This window comes from Equus quagga, chromosome 14, assembly GCF_021613505.1.
Source record: "Equus quagga isolate Etosha38 chromosome 14, UCLA_HA_Equagga_1.0, whole genome shotgun sequence".
NCBI lineage: Eukaryota > Metazoa > Chordata > Mammalia > Perissodactyla > Equidae > Equus > Equus quagga.
This window is the reverse complement of record NC_060280.1, coordinates 78604527-78624269: the sequence shown is the minus strand read 5'-3', so window position 1 is coordinate 78624269 and position 19743 is coordinate 78604527. Positions and strand designations below refer to the sequence as shown.

The 19743-nt window shown below is 40.2% G+C and overlaps 1 protein-coding gene across 2 annotated transcripts in view; it reads left to right on the top strand.

Moving 5' to 3' along the window:
• The first annotated feature begins 783 nt into the window (after window positions 1-783).
• The window catches only part of ZBTB44 (zinc finger and BTB domain containing 44), a 71343-nt gene continuing 52383 nt past the window's right edge, over window positions 784-19743 (top strand). Inside the window, exon 1 of one of the 2 annotated variants that reach the window (XM_046685656.1) lies at window positions 784-1314. The gene's annotated coding sequence lies outside the window, so the exon portion shown is untranslated. The remainder of the gene's footprint in view (window positions 1315-19743) is intronic. The other variant, XM_046685654.1, reaches the window with a different exon arrangement.

Here is a 19743-nt window from a genome sequence, read left to right as displayed (position 1 = left end):
GTAGGTGGTCCCGTGTTGGGGGGAAGAGACGGACTTGGGTGTGCACTTCTCCCGTCGTTTCAGAACCGCACGTCCCGCCAGGTCGCCCAGGGAAATGCTACAACAATTCTAGGGTACTGAGAGGATGCCAGGCGGTGCGAAGGCGGTAGGGAATCAGGGATACCCGGCCGGGGGTCGGCCGCTGCAGAGGAAGCGGGCGCGGAGCTCGCCGGCTCTCCACGTTGCCCACCTGTCTTGGGGGAGGGGGACACCTCTTCGCAGGCCTCAGTCTCGGAGTGTGAAAAATGGGCAGACTACAGCTAACCTGCCTCACCGAGAAAAGGGGCTGGGGTGTTCCGGTTCAGCGCCGCTACAGAAACCACTCGAGAAAATAGAGGACTTTCTTTCGTTTTTAGTTCAAAGGAGGGGAAAAAATGCAAGAAGCGTGAAGCATGCCCAGAAATGCTTTGGTCATTGTAAGCGGGGAGCTGGCTGAGAGGTCGGCTAGAGGAAGGACAAATTGGTGAGTGCTCATGCAGCCTATGAATGTAAATCCGCACGCGTGCACACACGCCAAGAGGAACCGACACCAAGACCCACGCTGTGTAAGCGGACCGAGTCGCTCACAGTTCAAGTTCCGACGACCTGGAGCTGACTCTTCTGCGCTTGCGCAATAACCGCGTTTCCCCCCCCCCCCCCCTTCCGCGCCCCGCCCCCGAGCTCGCGTCGTCCCGCCCACTTTCCCTCCCCTTCCCCAGCCCGGCCGCCCGCGCAGAGCATTGTGGGACACAAACAAAGTGCCCCCAAAACAGGCAGGAGTGAGCGGAGCGGCGACGGCGGCGGCGCCGGCCCGCACGCGCGCGGCGGCGGCTCCCTCCCAACCTTCCCCCTCCCCTCCCCTCACTCCCTTTCCCCTTCCCCACCCCGCCCCGCCGGGAAAACGCGAGCCGTCGCCGCGCTCCGCAAACCGCTGCCTGCCCTCGGCTGCCCGCCCCCAACGGCCGCCCGCGCGCGGCGCCCCGGCGCCCTCGCTCCTCCCCTCAGGCCGCTCCGCGCGCCGCGGGGGCTTCCCGCCCGCCGCTTCGCCCTCTCCCGCCTCGCGGGCACGCCGCGGGCTGCGCCGCCATGCCCCGGCCGCAGGCTGTCCACGGGCCTGGGCGCGGCGGCCCGAGATAGGGTCCCCAGCCTCCCGGGGGAGGAGAGAGGCGGCGAGCCGCGCGCTCCGCCCCCTCCCCCCGGGCTGTCGCCGCCGCCGCCGACGCCGCCGCCTCAGCCTCAGCCTGGCGGGGAGGAGGAGCAGCACCAGGCCTCCGGGCCCCGGCGCGCCGCCCTCAGGTAACGGGGACGGGAGGGCGGGTTGGGGCAGCCGCCGGCCGCGGTCGCCGCCCGGGCCCTCGCGGTGCGCTCCCCGTCTGGGCGCTGGACGGGAGGGAAGCCTGGTCTTGTCGCCCCCGTCCGCTCCGGGAGACACCCCACAGGGTCCCCTCAGTGGCGCCTAATCCTTCAGGGAGGCGAGTGGCCTGGGCCGCGCAGTTGGGGAGGGACGAGCCGGGCTCCCGGGGCCGGGGTTCGCGCGCCGCCCCTCCCCCGGCGGGCGCCCCTCACCTGGCGGGCCGGGCCGCGCTGTCTGCGGCGCGGGGGAAGGGGGCACTCCTCAGAAGCCGCGGAACCGAGCGCGTCCTGTGCTCCCTACCTGAGGATCCTTCTGCGTCGCGTCTTTTCTGCTGGCCTAACCAGAAACGGGTCACCTGCGAGGGAGATGACAGCACGTTGGCGCTCGGGCAGGGACTGCGTCCGTGCGAGCCCCGAGGCTTCGCCGGCGTTTAGCAGAAAGCCCGAGGTGGTGTGCTCTACGGAACCGTCAGAAAGGAAGACGAAAACTTACATTCTTTTCAACATATGAGCAGATTACCTGTGGTCAGGAAAAAATCCTCTAACTTTCGCTTATTTCCTGTTTTGTTCGGGTATAGGCCAGTACCAAAACAAGCTTCACAATTTGATAGATGGCAAATAGTTTGGATAGGTAAAGATTTTTATGGTTTCCTTTTGCTGAAGATTTCAGTTGGAATTACTGGATTTAATAAAATATAAATCTTCATTTCCTCTGTTACTTCATGTTGACTGTCAATGAATTAATATTATTTAATTTTACCTAATGTAGTTTCCTTATCATAGAATGTGAAAATAATGACAGGCATGTTTTCCTATATTTCAGGATGATTACATTCTTTAATTATGAAAACCAGACTTATTTTGTGCAGCACTGCGAGGCATTTTACATATGTGATCTTATTTAATTCTTAGAACAACCTAATGACTTAGATATTATTACTTGACTTTTATAGATGAGACGGAAACTTAGTGATATTAAGTAACTTGCTTTAGGCACCACAACTAGAAAGAAAAGAGGTAAGGTTTGTACCCAGATATATTTCCAGCTCAGGTGTATTTTCTGCTGTACCTCTCAGTACAGATACCCTTTTTTTAAACCTTATGAAAAATTTCAATCTTATGGAAGATGAGAAAAAAAATAACAGTGAATACTACACTACCTAGGTTCCATGATTATCATTTATTGTTTCCTCCTCTCTTCTCTCCTTTCTGTTTGCGTCTCTCTGTGTGTAACCAATGGAAAGTAAGTTGCAAAGGTTGTGACACTCAAATATTTCTGCATGCATTTCCTAAAAATAAGGACATTCTCTAACCCCAGTATCATTATTGGCACCTGTCTGAAATAATTCATATGCACATTTCCTCAGTGTTCCAAAGTCTCTTTGGGAGTTTTTCCCCCAGCTATATTCAATCAAGATTCATGCGTTGTGTTTGGTGATTATGCCTGTAGTTTGTTTTTAAAAAGAATAGTACCCATTTCCTTTTTTTCTGATACTTAACTGACCAAACCAGTCTTAAAGAGTGCTCCCACATTCTGAACTTAGCTGTTTCCTCATTGTGTCATTTAATTCATCCTTCTATCTCCCTGAATTTCCTGTTAGTGGAAGGTAGTTCTAAAGAAAAGCTTGATTAGCTTAAAATGAAACTTTCTTTGGCAAAAATATTTAATAGGTGATGCTATGTAGTTCATATTGTGTCATATAGGAGGTACATAATGTCAGTTTGCCACACTGTTAGTGATGTTAGATGTGACCATTTGATTGAAGTGACTACCAGACCTGTTATGAAGGTGTGGTTTGCCTGTTTGTGATTTGTGTGTAATCTTGGGGTAATACTTTGACATCAGGCAAATATCCTGTTTCTCACTACATTTTGCTTAGTAATTTTAGCACCCATTGATAGTGAGTCTTGCTTAAATCAGTTATTTTATTAGAGATTTTCTGTAAGGAAGATTTCCTTCATTAACTAGGGGTGAACTAAAGTTTCTCCTAAAAATACAGAGTAAATGCTTAATTCCTTCCCTTTAATTACCAATTTTCAGAGTAAAGAGCTGGGGAAATAGTCTCCCCCCAATGGTGGCAAATGAGGGGTTTTTTTCTTTTTTGTGGGCATACCACTGTGGACTCATGGCTTTTAATTTGTTCCTTTTTTTTTAATAACCATTACAAGTCTTTTTCTTTTTGGTGATCAAACTGTCCCAAATTTGGACAGTAGGAACCCTTTCAAGCTGGCTTCTGTGTCTTTAACACTTCTGCTCGCCATTAGTCTTGAAGTACTTTCTGGCACAAGATATGCCAGGCTTGCCTTGTTACTCTCTTCCCTCCAGATCTGGAATGGGCTGTTTATCCAAGGAGTCGTAGTTCTTTTCTGGTGAGAAGTGGTGTATAGAAAGCAAGATCTGGATGTTTGGCATATTCATTGCTGCTGGACTGTCGCTGCTCTAGGCCCTTTCCAAGGAGAAAACCAAAAAATAGTTTTTTGCTTGTTTGCGTAATCGTTTCCAGTTCAAACATAACTTAGCAGACTTTTCCTTAACTACTATGTATACATAAAATTGTTTCAAAATTACCTTACCAATATTACTATCATAAACTTTTGAAAGTTCAAAATTTCTTTGCATTTATTTTTGTCCTTAGAATATATTATATGAAAGATGTATAATCAGAGTACTTACTGTGTTCAAAAGTCACTTGAAATACTTTTCTCTGTTTGGTTATGCTACCAATTTGATATGGTTCATTGGCTTCATTTTTTATTTTAGAGTTTTCTTTTTAAATTTTTATTTTTTGAATTTGTAAAATATATACATGGTTCAAAAGTGAAAATAATGTTTTAAAAGTATGTTTAAAGAAGCCTCACCCAGATTAGTTTTTAAGATGAAGTATTTTTTACCTTTGCCATACCTTTTAATATCTAATATATTCTTATATATCTTAACTGCAGAAGGATTAGCAGTAGACAAAGTATGTTACTTACTTGAAGCAGTAGGGGAGTACTTTTAAATTTTGCAATTTGATTCTGATTCCTCTGGCAAAGAGAAAGCACTAAGACTAATCTTCAGAGGTGAGCAGAAAAGTAGATTTCAAGCTTGCTTTTGCAAGCTTTACTTGAAAATCGCATTTTTAAAGAGGCACGTAGTTAGTGGAAGTTTTGTGAATCCGTCTACTTATATGCCACACAACAAAACTGACATGCATATGCCATCTGCAAATATAAAAGACATTTGGACATGTGATCAGTGAAGCCAGCACATTTTGTTTGAATTGGGCAAAATTTGGTAGAAATGATAATTGTGTGTTCAGATGAGGGGTTTTTTTTGTTTGTTTTTTTTTTTGAGGAAAATTAGCCCTGAGCTAACATCCACACCCATCTTCCTCTACTTTATACGTGTGACACCTACCACAGCATGGCTTTTGCCAAGCAGTGCCACGTCTGCACCCGGGATCCAAACCGGCGAACCCCGGGCCGCCGAGAAGTGAAAAGTGCGAACTTAACTGCTGCCCCACTGGGCCCGCCGCCAAATGAGGGTTTAAGAGGGAGCAATGGTTGTCTAAAAGTATGCAGAGCACAGTTAGGCAATTTATCAGCTGCCGCTCACCCAGGTGCCGAAAAGCAAAAGATGTGCCCGCAGTGTGTTTTCCTCAGTGTACACCACTACTGATTTGGGTAACAGAGTAGAACCTCTATTTCCTTCAGGGAGTGGAGTGGGAAAATGGAGAATGCATATGCTTTGGCCCCATTCACCTTGGTTCTGTCTTTAATCTCAGTAAAATAGACTGCCTAAGATTATTAGAACACAAAGTGATGAAAAGAATACCACAAACAGTAGCTTAGGTGTGTATAACCACATAGCAGCTAGAGCCTATTGTGGTAGGCTGAATGGACTAATACAGTGATGATGATAATTGCTAACATTTGTTGATCCCTTTCAAAAAGCCAGCACTGTGCTAAACATTTATACATCATCTCATTTAAATCTCACATTAACCCTTTGATATTGCTGCTACTATCTTATTTTGTAAGTAGGGAAACTGATATCCTGGTTTCAAACTCAGGTCTGTCTTCAGAGCTAGCATTTAAAAACTACTTTGCTACACCTAAATGTAACACTAAATATAACATGTAATAAAATTGAATATATTTTCACTCACTGTGTGTTAAAGGAACTACATGACTGATGTTTGTCCTATAGCAACACTGAAGGTTGCATGCCAAGCGCCCCATGTGCTTGTCATGTTTGTTACACATCCTTAGTATATCAGACCTTGCTTCAGAAACTACATTTAGGGGCCAGCCCCATGGCCAAGTGGTTGTTTGCACACTCTGCTTCAGTGGCCCAGGGTTTCACCAGTTCAGATCCTGGACACAGATCTAGCGCCACACATCAAGCCATGCTGAGGCAGCATCCCACATCACAGAACTAGAAGGACCTGCAACTAGGATATACAACTGTGTACTGCTGGGCTTTGGGGAAAGAAGAAGAAGAAGAAAAAAAGATTGGCAACAGATGTTAGCTCAGGACCAGTCTTTTTTAAAAAAGGAAACTATGTTTAGGTATTTTAATAGGCATTTAAATTGTAGAGCATCAGCAATCAAGATGGATTGATGGATGGAGAAATGTGATAAAACAAGTTTACTAGAATTTTAATGGCATTCACCTGTAAAATTCTTTAAATTTTGCTATACCTGGAGTTTTTCATAGTAAAATGTTGACTATACATTCTTCTTATACATTATTGACAGCTGTGTTAAACCAATAATAATCTCTATCCTCTGTGTCTACGGTGGTCCTCTTAAACTTTTAAGGGATAAAACACTCTTGTCACTAAAAATGGTCAAGTATCAAAGACTATTGTAAAGGGATTTCCTTTATTAGTTAGGAGGCTCCTAATTAATTAGGCTCCTTCCAACTATGATTTTTTATTATCTTGGTAAATATTACATATATTGAATATATATATTTCCCTGTAGTTTCCTGATATTTCGTAGACTGCTATTGAGCATACTCTATTTTTATAAGCTTTATGGGTTGTTTTTACTTTAAATGCCACCACATTCACCACTGAAACAGATAATTCTCCATCTACTTCAGAATAATTGTTTGAAATTTCTCCTGTTAAGCTGAAAGCCACCTTAGTTTTTTTTTATTTTTTAATATTAGAAATACTTCACCCCATTTTAGGCCAAGAGCTGAAAATCTCTAGATGCTTAGTTACCAGATCTAAAGTAGTGATTGTATAAGTGCCTTTAAAAATATAAAGATACGGTAGATTTATACTATACTCCTGCTTGAAGGGTACATTAAGTATTATGTTAACTTTCTTTAGTAACATCATTATTAGTGCCAAGGGTGACATTTTTACGTAGCCAGCAAATTTTTCCATAACTGGTCCTGAAGTAAATCACTGATTTGTATCATCATGGTATTTCACATTGATAACTCTGCCTTAGAGTGAAAATTGGTGGATGAAACTTATTATTGATGTCTCACTCTTGGCAAACAGCATCTTCCTTGTCTCTACATTGAATGGTGTTCTATTTTAATAATTTTCTTGTATGGCTTTTTAAAAAATCTTAAAATTACAAGTGTTTGGTACCCAATTTGCAGCTTTAGTATATTGTATTGCTATCCTTCTATAGGTATTAGATGTATTTATTTCTTTATGTTGACGTGATTTGCTATTCATCTGGTTTTGATACTTTTTGATACGTTCAGCATAAGTATACAGACATCTTGGGGTAGCATATAACCAAGACTGAATCTCTGGAATCAGGATTTTGTGGAACTACTACCTCTGGTTTCTGAAACAACTTTAGATAATTCCTTTTTTAAATAATTTCCTCTAGGGGCTGATCATGTGGGGAAATAGTTAAGTTCTCACACTTGGCGGCCCAGGGTTTTGCCGGTTCGGATCCTAGACGTGGACTTGGCACTGCTCATCAGGCTATGCTGAGGCGGCATCCCACTTAGCGCAACCAGAGGCACTCACAACTAGAATATACAGCTACGTACTGGGGGGCTTTGGGGAGGAGAAGAAGAAAAAAAAGAAGATTGGCAACAGTTCTTAGCTCAGGTGCCAGTCTTTAGGGAAAAAAAATTTAAATGATTTCCTCTGAATTCAGATCTGAACCTGCTAAATATCTGTTTCTCACCTACTTTTAGCAAGCAAGCATATTCATTACTACCCTCTAATAAATATTCTATTTGTGCTCTTTGATAAAATTGGGAAATTCTTCAGTCCAAACAAAGAAAATAAAATAGGAGTTTTCGGGGACTCAACTATACTTGCTTTGCTTCTGTTACATTTTTCTCTCTTAACTCGTGTTGTTTACTGGTGTGTGTGTGCACGCATGCTCATGCACCTGTCTATGTGTTTCTTCCACTTTTACCTTTTTCACTCTTTTACATTTTGACTACCTGGGTCTTACTTTTTCCTTGGCTCTTTGCTTTTCTCCCTTTCTGCTTTGGATATTCCAACACTGACCATTTCCTTTTTGTGACTTTTCATTACTGTATGAGGACAGTTTATTTTATCTTTGGTTCCTTTTACGTTCCATATAAAACCATACAATCCATACTTCTATGAGAATTATTTCTATTTACAGGAATCACTGCCTCTTTGTTTTTTGGCCCACCTGATTCTGTTTCTTCCTCCTTTCTACTTTTTTCAACTAGGTTTACTTTGCTTTACTGTGCGAGGCAATACTGCATAGTGTCAAAAGCAAAACTGAACATACTACCTGGGTTCAAATCTTGACTCTGATACTAGTGGTGTGGCCTTGGGCTAGTTCCTTAATTTCCCTGTGTTTCATTTTCCTTACTGGTAAAATGAAGATACCAAGTGAGACCTCTCTGAAAAGGTGGTGTGAAAATTAAATTATTTAATTTGTAAAAAGTACTTAGAACAGTGCTTGGTACACACTGAGTACTATGTAAGTATTAACTAATGATTATTGCTATTATTTTTTTAACAACTTGTTCAAAGCCATTGATTATTTTTAACAGCTATTGAAATATAATTCAAAAGCCGTAGATTATTGCCACTACAAATTTGTGGTCTCCATTTTCACTTGGATCTTCAGTACCTCCTACCCATCCTTCTGTTTTGTTTTGGGTTTATTTCCACACACATTTCTCATATTTCATTTTCCTCAGAATTCTGCTTTATCTCCTCTCTTCTCAGCAGTCTACTTGTAACTTCAAAGAGAAATAAAAGCCAAAGCTATTAGACAAGAACTCCCACTACTTCTCACCACCCCCTATAAATGTAACTGTAACTGCACCCTTCCTTTCCTCTTTTTTCCTGTCACTGGGTTTCCTATTTAAGCTAATTCTTTCACTCATGGACTAAATCCAGTTTCTTTCTACCTATATAGGGAACTTATGCTATCTGTTATCACCTGTTTGCTCTATCTTTAACTTTTCTTCTTCTCTGAGTCTTTTCTAACAACAGTCAAAACATTCTCGGGGCCGGCTCCGTTGGCCGAGTAGTTAAGTGCGGGCGCTCCGCTGCGGCGGCCCAGGGTTCGGATCCTGGGCACGGACATGGCACCTCTCATCAGGCTACGTTGAGGCGGTGTCCCACATCCCACAACTAGAAGGACCTGCAACTAAGATATACAACTATGTACAGGGGGGTTTGGGAAGATAAAGCAGAGAAAAAAACAAAAAGCATTCTCTATATATTTTACCACAATAAAAAATATATATCTGGGGGGAAAAAGCATTCTCTAGTTTCTCTCATTCTCTAAAAATGCCAATATCCTCCCTTTAGCCTTTATTTCCCTCCAGCTAACCTGCTTGCTCTATCTTTAGAACCAAACTTCTTCTAATTGAATTGTCTGTGTTCACAGTTTTCACTTCCGCATTTCTGTATACTCTTTATCTTTGTCTATTACAATTTAACATCTGACCCTACTACCTCTCCCTTATGTGCTATTATAAGACCATCAGTGACGCCTTGTGGCTCAATTGAGTAGGCTTTGGTCTGTATCTTATTTGACTTATCAGCAGCATTTGACACTGTCGATCACTACTCCTTGAAATATTCTACACCCTTGATTTCTGAAACATTGTACCGTCCTGGTCATTCTATTTATCTGTTTCCCAGGTTTTCCTTCTACTGCCCCCCTTTTCTTCCTTTATCCGTCTAGCTAAAGGTTTATCAGTTTTGCTTAACTCTTCAGAGAACCAAGTTTTGGCTGTAGTTTGTCTATTTTTTGTTTGATTTATGCCTGCTCTGTTTCCTTGTATTTATTTTGGGTTTGTCTTACTCTTTTTCTAGCTTCTTAGTATAGAAGCCTAGACCGTTTATTTTTTTTAATTATAATGAAATATGTGTAAAAAATTTACCACCTTAACCATTTTTAAGTGTACAGTTCAATAGCATGAAGTAAATTCACATCGTTAATGCCACCATCGCCACCATCCATCTCCAGAACTCTTTTCGTCTTGCAGCACTGTAACTCTGTACACATTAAACAATAACTTCCAATTCCCCTCTCCCTCCACCCCCTGGCATCTACCCTTCTACATTCTTTATGAATTTGACTACTCTAGGGACCTCATATAATTAGAACCAGGCAATCTTTATCCTCTTGTGACTGGTCTTTTTCACTTAGCGTAATGTTCTCAATATTCATCCATATGAATGGATGTATCAGAATTTCATAGCAATTTTTGGAGTTTCTTTCCTTTTAAAGGCTAAATAATATTCCATTGTATGTATATACCACATTTTGTTTATCCATTTATCTGTCAATGGACATTTGGCTATTGAAAATAATACTCTTAGGAACATTTGTGTCTGAATATATGTATATGTTCATGTCCCTGCTTTCAATTCTTTTGGGTATATACCCAAAAGTAGAATTGCTGGATTATATGGTAATTCTATTTTTAATTTTTGAGGAACTGCCATACTGTTTTCCACAGTGACTACACTTATGCTCCTACTGGCAGTGCAGAAGGGTTCCATTTCTGCACGTCCTTGTCAACACTTGTTATTTTCTGTTTTTTATAGTAGCTGTACTAATGGATGTGAAGTGGTAGGGTGTGTGGTGGTAGGCCATTGATTTTTAGAGTTTCCTTTCTAATATATATGTTTAAAGCTATAAATTTTACTCTAGGTGCTGCTTTAGCTGTATCATACAAATGTCGATAATGATGTATTTTCAGTATTACTCAGTTAAAAATACTTTCCAATTTCCCTTGGTGATTTCCCTTGGTCACCCTATGGATTATTTGGAAGTGTGTTGTTTTATTTCCAAATATTTGAGGTTTTCTTGATAACTCATTGATTTCTAATTTTTTTGTGATGAGATAACTCTGTGTACATTCATTCCTTTATAATTCGGTAAGTTTTGCTTTATGGCCCACCATATGGTCTTGATGAACATACTGTGTTGCACTGGAAAAGAATGTATATTCTGCACTATAAATATCAATTAGGTCAAGGTGGTTGATGGTATTGTTCAAATCTTTTATGTCTTTACTGATTTATATTTATTTTGCCCAGTTCTACCAATTACTGGGAAGGTATTAAAATTTCCAACTGTTATTGTGGATTTTCTTTCTCCTTAATTCTGTCAGTATTTACATCTTGTATTTTGAAGCATTGTTATTAGGTGCATACACATTTTTTATTGGGGCTTTTTTTGTTGTTTTTTTGTGTGTACGTGTGTGGAATATTAGCCCTGAGCTAACCCGCTGCCAATTCTCCTCTTTTTCTGCTGAGGAAGATTGACCCAGAGCTAACATCTGTGCCTGTCTTCCTCAACTTTGTATGTAGGACGCCTGCCACAGCATGGCTTAATTAGCAGTGCATACGTTTGCAACCGGGATCCGAACCGGCAAACCCAAGGTCACCAAAGCAGAGTGCACGAACTTAACCACTACGCCACTTAGCTGGCCCCACATTTTTTTTTTAAAGATTTTATTTTTCCTTTTTCTCCCCAAAGCCCCCTGGTACATAGTTGCATATTTTTGGTTGTGAGTCCTTCCAGTTGTGGCATGCAGGATGCCGCCTCAACATGGCTTGATGAGCAGTGCCATGTCTCCGCCCAGGATCCAAACCAGCGAAACCCTGGGCCGCTGAAGCAGAGCGTGCAAACCCAACCACTTGGCCACGAGGCTGGCCCCTGACCCCACATTTTTTATTGTTATACAACTCTGTATCTCGTGATATTTTTTTGTCTTGAAGTTTCCTTTATTTGGTATTAAATATAGAAAACTCCAGCCTTCTTATGCTTATGGTTTGCACAGTATATCTTTTAATATAGTAATAAGTATATCTTTACCTATCCATGTCTTTTTATTTAAAGTGGGTTTCTTATGAAGAGCATATAGTTGGGTTTGCTTTTTTAATCCCAGTCTCTGCCTTTCAGTTGAATGTTTAGTCCATTAAAATTCAATGAAGTTAAATTTTACATTATTTTGAAAAGCAGACGTGTATTAGTTTGCTAGGGCTGCTGTAACAAAGTACCACAAACTGGGTGGCTTCAAGAGAAATTTTTGTGTGACTGTTCTGGAGGCTGGGAGTCTGAAATCAGGGTGTCGGCAGGGTTGATTCCTTCTGAGTGAAAGAACCTGTGAGGGAAGGATCTGTTCTATGCCTCTCTCTTTGCTTCTGCTAATGCCTTGGTTTGTGGCAGCATAACTCCAGTCTGCATGTGGCATTCTCCCTAAGTGTCTGCGAATTTTCCCTTTCTATAAGGGCATCATAATTACCACATTTTAACTTGATTGCCTTTGTAAATAACCTGTCTTCAAGAAGGTAACATTCTCAGGTACTGGGGGTTAGAACTTCAACATATTTTGAGGGATGCAGGGGGAGACGGTTCAGTCCATAACAAAACACATTTAAGATTGGCAACAGTGCGAAGGCGTGTTGGGTAATGCCACTGTACTTGTGTACATCTTTTAAAAGATGTGCAGTGGAACTCTTAGTTACTTGATTTGAACACTTAAAAACTCTTCATGGGAAAAAAAGAGGTCTTTAATTGCTAATTGAGTAAAACTAACTTGAATTTGACTTGCTCATGTAAGGATCCAAAAGAGTGGGTAAGATATACCCTTTCTTCAAGCTAGCTTTCTAGTAATAATGATTTGATGTTAATAGCTGATATCCCTTAAGTACTATGATTGAATTCTTGTAAACAGCAACATGGGGTGGGGAGAAGGGACTGGAAATTTGAATTTTTTAGTCAGACCTGTTCAAATCCTAGTTTTATTACTTAGTATTTATAGGACTATGGACAAGTTAATTTAACTTTCTGTTTTCCTCATTTATAACTGGATTTTTAAAATCCTTTTCTCAGAATTGTGAGTCCAGAATGAGATAAAGACATTTGGTGGGCATTACTCAATATATATTAACTTCCCTTGATGTAGAAATTAATGCTCAGCATGACTCTGTAGCTACCAGCAATGAGAGGAAATTCTAATAGTTTAATGTAACCGGTTTAGTTGATTTATTGTTTAACTCCAGGTGAATCTCAAATCTCTCTTTCTCAAAGCTCTGAACTAGAACGGACTTTTTGTTTTGTTTTGTTTTGTCTTGTTTTGCAGGGAAAGATTCACCCTGAGCTAACATCTGTTGCCAGTCTTCCTCTTTTTTTTTTCCTCCCCAAAGCCCCAGTGCATAGTTATATATCGTAGTTATAAGTCCTTCTAGTTCTTCTATGTGAGCCACTGCCACAGCATGGCAACTGACTGACAGGTGGTGTGATCCCACAACCAGGAAACAAACCTGGGCTGCCAAAGTGGTGAAAGCGCTGAACTTTAACCACTAGGCCATCAGGGCTGGCTCTAGAAAGGACTTCTTTTCCTTCTTTCTTTTTTTTTTTTTTTTTAAGGATTGGCACCTGGGCTAACAACTGTTGCCAATCTTTTTTTTTTCCTTTTTTTCCTGCTTTATTTCCCAAAGCATACCCCCTCTGCCCCCACATAGTTATATATCTTAGTTGCAGGTCCTTCTAATTGTGAAGAAAAGACTTCTTTATGTAGTAAAATGATTGAAATCTTTAGTTGATTAAAAAATGTCTAGTTGGGCTGACCCAGTGGCACAGCAGTTAAGTTCGCAGGTTCCGTTTCTCGACGCCAGTTGGGATCCTGGGTGCAGACATGGCACTGCTTGGCAAAAGCCATCCTGTGGTAAGCCTCCCACGTATAAAGTAGAGGAAGATGGGCATGGATGTTAGCTCAGGGCCAGTCTTCCTCAGCAAAAAGAGGAGGAGGATTGGCAGTAGTTAGCTCAGGGCTAGTCTTCCTCAAAAAAAATAATAAAATAAAAAAGTCTAGTTACAAAAGTTAAACGATTTTTTTTTGAAACTGAGATACAGTAATCCATTTGGAATTCTTCCTGAAAACTTAATAAACACATAAGGAAGACCTTTGGGAAATAAAGCATCATCAAATAAAGATCGCATACACTTTTATTAGTGTATTTATTCAGAGAAAGAGTAAAAGCATGTTCTCAAATGTGAGTACTCATGTGAATCCATTCTAAACAGTGTCGTTTCCTTCATGGAAAAATACAGATAGTTGTTTTTGCTTAGACTAACAACAGAGTGATAAGTTTTCTTAGAACAAAATTTAAAATATGAGGTACTGTAACATTTGTGAAGAAAAAACAACTTGATTCTAAAGAAAATAAAAGTGGAAAGCATCTCATTTTAACTTAATAACTTTCTGGAGAAGGAAATTGTAGGAGTTGTAATTTTCACTCAGAAATTTTCTGTGAAATTTTGGCATGAAGATTTTACTTTGAGTCACAGCTCTTCCATTCTTAAACCAGCTGTATTAACAAGTTTTCTATAAAATGTTTGCATGTTGTATATGTTAAACTCTTTAGAAATATTTATTTCATATATTTTGTCTCAAGTTTTATTTTGTTTATCATTTGCAATTATGCTTTTATTAATGTTGTGATTCAACATAAAAGGATATGCTTATTCCAAAAACAGGCACCATAAACCACAGACATTTATTCGACACTGTGTGTGTGTGAGAGAGAGAGAGAGAGGAAAATTCGTCCTGAGCTAACATCTGGTGCCAGTCTTTCTCTATTTTGTGTGGAATGTTGCCATAGCATGGCTTGACAGGCGGTGCTAGGTCTGCACCTGGGATGCAAACCTGCAAACCTTGGGCCGCTGAAGTGGAGCACATGAACTTAACCACTACACCACCAGGCCAGCCCTATTCAAGATTTTTTAAATGCCCTCTGTGTTAGGCCATTGTAGAATACACACAGGCTCAGCCTCTTCCCTCATAGTAGCATACAGATCTGTCGGAGAGCAAGATCTGTAAAGAACTAGTAATTGATTACCTAGTATACATAAACTGCTCTTCTGAGTAATAGAGCAGTGATCCTTTTGTGGCCATAAAGGGATGCCCAGTTGAGAATCACTGCACTATAATAAGCAGTGTTATTGGTAAGAGTATAACCCATGTAAATGGTCTAGAAACAGAAATGGTTAAGAACCTCTGCTGATGTGTCCATACGAAGACTTGTACACAAGTGTTAATAGCAGCTTTATTTGTAATAACCCCAAACTGGAAACAACTCAAAAACCTATCAACAGTTAAATGATAAATAGGTTATGGTACATCCACACAATGGAATAGTACTCAGCAATAAAAAGGAACAAAAAATTCTTGAGGCCAACAACATGGATGAATCTCAAAATAATTAGATCCAGTGAAAGAAGCCAGATGAGTAAGAAAATATATACTGTATGGTTTCTCTTACATAAAATTCTGGAAAATGTAGCTAATCTAAAATGAAAAGCAAATCAGTGGTTCCTAGGGAGGGGAAGGAAGGAGAGATTTTGAAGAGGTACAAAGAAACTTACAGGAGTCATGAAAATGTTCCTTATCTTGATTGTGGTGATGATATGTATGTCAAAATTGATCAAATGGTACTCTTTAAATATGTACTGTTTATTGTATGTCAGTTATATCTCAAGTAGTTATAAAATGATTTTTAAAGAACACAGGTATGATTGATTCTGTAAATATATTGGAATTATCCTTGGAGAAACAGGACATATACCTTGGTTACCTAAATTGATACTATATCAAATGCCAGATCAATGGTCAAGACAGAAGATACTATAAGAGTTCAGTGGAGGGAAAGGCAGCATAGTATAATATAAAATGAGGACAGGATTTAAATAAGTTCCTGATTTTGAGCCCCTTTTAGGCCACTTATTTTCTCTGATCTTTACTTTCCTTGATCTTTAAAGAGTTTCCTCATCTACTTCATAAGATTTTTAAGATCTAAAGAAAATATATTTTAAAACACATTGTAATCTGAAAAAAGACATACAAATGGAAGGTATTGCTGACATCTAGGGTGGAAGGAGAAACAAAATAGAGTAGCTTTTGACCTGATGAGAGCAATAAAGGAGTAGTTCCAAAAAGGGACCAGAGGTGAGGAAGCAGAAATATGTGTATGTTTGGAGAGTGAGTCAAAATCAGTTTGGAACAAGAGTTCATGCTGGAGAGTAGGGAGAGAAAGATAGCAGCCTACAGCGCCCGAAAGCATAATAGAGCAGACAGAATATGAGATATATAGTGAAAAAGCTTAGGATCAGGGTGTAAATTGCTGTTTACTAGCCCTATGACCTTGGGTAAGTGATTTACTCTGAGTGTCAATTTCCTCATCAATATAGTGGGAGCATGATAGTCTGCCTTATCTCAAGGATTTTATATATTAAAATCAGTCTGTATCTGGGAGCTGGGCCGGTGGTGCAGCAGTTAAGGGCCACATTCCACTTCAGTGGCCCAGGATTTGCCAGTTTGGATCCTGGGCACGGACATGGCACCACTTGGCTAGCCATGCTGTGGTAGGCATCCCACATATAAAGTAGAGGAGGATGGGCACGGATGTTAGCTCAGGGCCAGTCTTCCTCAGCAAAAAAAGAGGAGAAATTGCAGCAGATGTTAGCTCAGGGCTTATCTTCCTCAAAAAAAAAACCAAAAAACTATCAAATATATATGAAAGTGCTGAAAAGAATGAAGTGCTGTTAAAAGTTGGTCAGTGTGATGACTAAGGCATAAGGTGATAAGTGCTGGACTCAGATGATTGTATTTTAGAGAATATTTGAATAATGGTGGAGGATTGTTTCGAGGTTGGTGAGATTAAAGACAAGGAGACCAATCATGATGTTGTTTAAGTACAGTCATGCCCACATAACGATGTTTTGGTCAGTGAGTGACCGCATATACGACAGTAGTCCCATAAGGTTAGCACCATATGTCCTAGATGTGTAGTAGTCTGTACCATCTAGATTTGTATAAGTACACTGTGATGTTGACACAATGATGAAACCAGCTAATGACACATTTCTCAGAACGACACATGACTGTAGTCCAAGTCAGTGGTTAACGGAAAAAGGAAAGGATGTATTTGAGACAAGTCTTAGTAACCAAGTATGTGTTGGAAGGAAAAGGGAAAGATAGAAGTTGTATTCATTTGCTGTGGCTGTTGTAATAAATTATCACAAAATGGAAGGCTTAAAACAACATTTTTCTCACAGTTCTGGAGGCCGATTCAAAATCAGTATCACTGGATTGAAATCAAGGTGTTGGCGTGCACCCACTCACTTGGGAGGCTCTGGGGGAGAATTTGTTTCTTGCCTCTTTCAGTTTCTGGTGGCTGCAGGCTTTCTGTGGCTGTGGCCACATCACTCCAGTGTCTGCCCCTGTCTTCACATCACCCTCTTTGATGTGTGTGTCAAATCTCCTCCTACCTTTCTGATAAGGATGCTGATCATTATATTTAGGGCTCACCTGGACAGTCCAGGCTACTCTCCCTGTCGCAGGATATTTAACATAATTGCACTTGCAAAGTCTTTGCCATAAAAATAACATTTGCAAATTTCAGGGATTAGGACATGGACATATTTTGGGGAAGGGACCTTTTTTAGTCTACCACGAAAGTCAAAGGTGACTTCCAGGTTTTTTGCTTTTTGGAATGCTGGTATCATTGGCCAGAGAATTTCGAGAGGAAGAGTCATTTGTGAGAAATGATGATGAATTCAGTTGGATCTGTTGAAGTACCTATGGCACATCTGTATGTGGATACTCATTTTGTGTATTAGAAAACCTTGAATCAAGTGGCTTAAACGCTAAGGATGTTTATTATTTCACACAAAAAACAACAAATCCTGGGGTAAGGCAGCTTCAGAGTTGGTTATTCAGCAATTCAATGACATTATCAAGGACCTAAATTTACAATTTTTTGCTCTGCCTCCTTAGGCCAGCTCTCCTTAGGGTTCCAAGATGGCCCCCCACAATTCTAGGCCTTAAATCCAGAGATGAAAATACCTAGCTGACCTGTTTTGTGTGGGTTTCTTTTTTAAATCAGCAAAGAGACCTAACCTAACCCCTGAACCTCCCTAACAGACTCTGTTCCTCCTGGCCAGATAAACATTTTAAACATTTTCTTGACTATCTTTCACCTATTGTATTTACATTGCAAATTTGTGGAGATGGGTTCCCCCCCCACCCCACCAACAGACACACATACAAACACACACTCTGGACACTCCTTGTTTATGATATCTTAAGTGACAACTGGATTTTACTACTCTGTGATGTGCAAATTTAAAGATAGGAATCATCTTCCTCTTAACTTGGGTTAGAAGTTTCAACAGCAGCCCCATTCACCTTGCTTGGCTTAAGATCTCGTCTACAAATTCCTAGCCATCTCTTGATTTAGCACTAAGAATTAAGGCAGTGGTTAGTATGGTGTGGGCGCTCTCCTAGGGATCCCAGAACCTTTCAAAAGGTCTACAAGGTCAAAACATTTTCCTAACAGTATTGTAATATTATTTGTTATTTTCATTCTTATTCTCACGATGTACAGTGGAGTTTTCCAGAGGCTACTTGAAATGTGATAGCACAACAGACTAAATGCAGATGCAGATATGAGAATTTAGCTGATCTAATAAACCAGACTTTAAGAGAGAGCAAAAATCAGTGCCACTCTTGCTTTTTCTTTTTTGGTTTGAGAAAATGTAGTTTTTTGAAAAACATGTGTTAACATATAATGGGCTTATTATTTTTAAATGAATCAGTAATTAATCTTTTACATTTCTAAGTTTTATAATATGGTAAATGTTAGTAGATATAGTTCACGTAAACAAAAGCTCTTTGGAATTCTCAGTAAATTTTAAGTGTAAAGGGGTCCTAAGACTTTATAAAGAGTTTGAAATCTTACCATCTAGTGTTGATGCTACTCTAACCACATACACCAAATTTTTCCCATTTCTCCAATAATTTTTCCTTGTCCCTTGTAAATTGTTATCAGTTATCATGTGGATATAGCTCTCATCTTTGTATGGTGCAGGATTTGTTGAACTTCACAGTCATTCATAATGTTCAATAATTTATCCCATTCATGGGGGTGGCATGCTTTCTCACTCTTTATTGGTATGTTTAGGTCTGCATTTTATTTGCGCCATAATCACATACCCCTGTTTATTAACTTTTTCAGGTTTTGTGCTTATTGACCATGCTGGACTTAAAAATATCCACAACTACAGCAAAACTAAGCAGAGAGCAAACTAATGAAGACTAGAGAGCAAAGACTTAAGGACCATTATTATCATCTCTTGGGAGTGGGCATAGATAATACTTGCTCTGGAGAATGATTGTGACTTGTCAGTAAACATTCATAAGTAGGGGAGTATCTATAATTTTCCTAAATTTGCCTGTGAAGGGGGAGTAGCTCCAGGAAGATTTCCAGGTTTTGTCAGGAGGTGGGGGATGAGAGTGGTGAATCAAAAATGAGTACTAGATTTTAGGCTCTGGGTGACAGGGCAATTGAAAGCATCCATCACTAACAGATTAGAAAATCTGCAGTGGCGTGTCAATTGAGGAGAAAGAATTTGAGTTTAGTTTCAGATGGTAAATTTGAAAGATGGCAGACACATTCAGATGGAATTGTGTAGCTCTCTAGCTGGTCATTAGAGGCCCAGAATTGAAGTTCAGAAAGGGTAATGGGGTTAGAAATTTGAGGTTAATTCAGAGGTGATAGAGTCAGAGATCTATCAGTAAGTATACCTCATCTGTTACTCAGTGCAGTGTCACATTCTTGTATATACACTATTTGCTAGGCACTGGTTGCTTTCTATATATTCATTTACTCTCATCTAACCCTTACAACAGTAAACTTATTTAAGTTTATCCAGCAAGTTCAGTGATATAGCCATGATTAAGATGCAAGTCTGTCTGAACTACAAAGACATTGCTCTTTCCAGTATATATACACTGTCTCTGGGCAACATTAATGTATTTATTGATAATTGAATTAAGTATGTGAAATAAATAAAGCCTAATTGTAGATGAGGTGGAGAAATCTG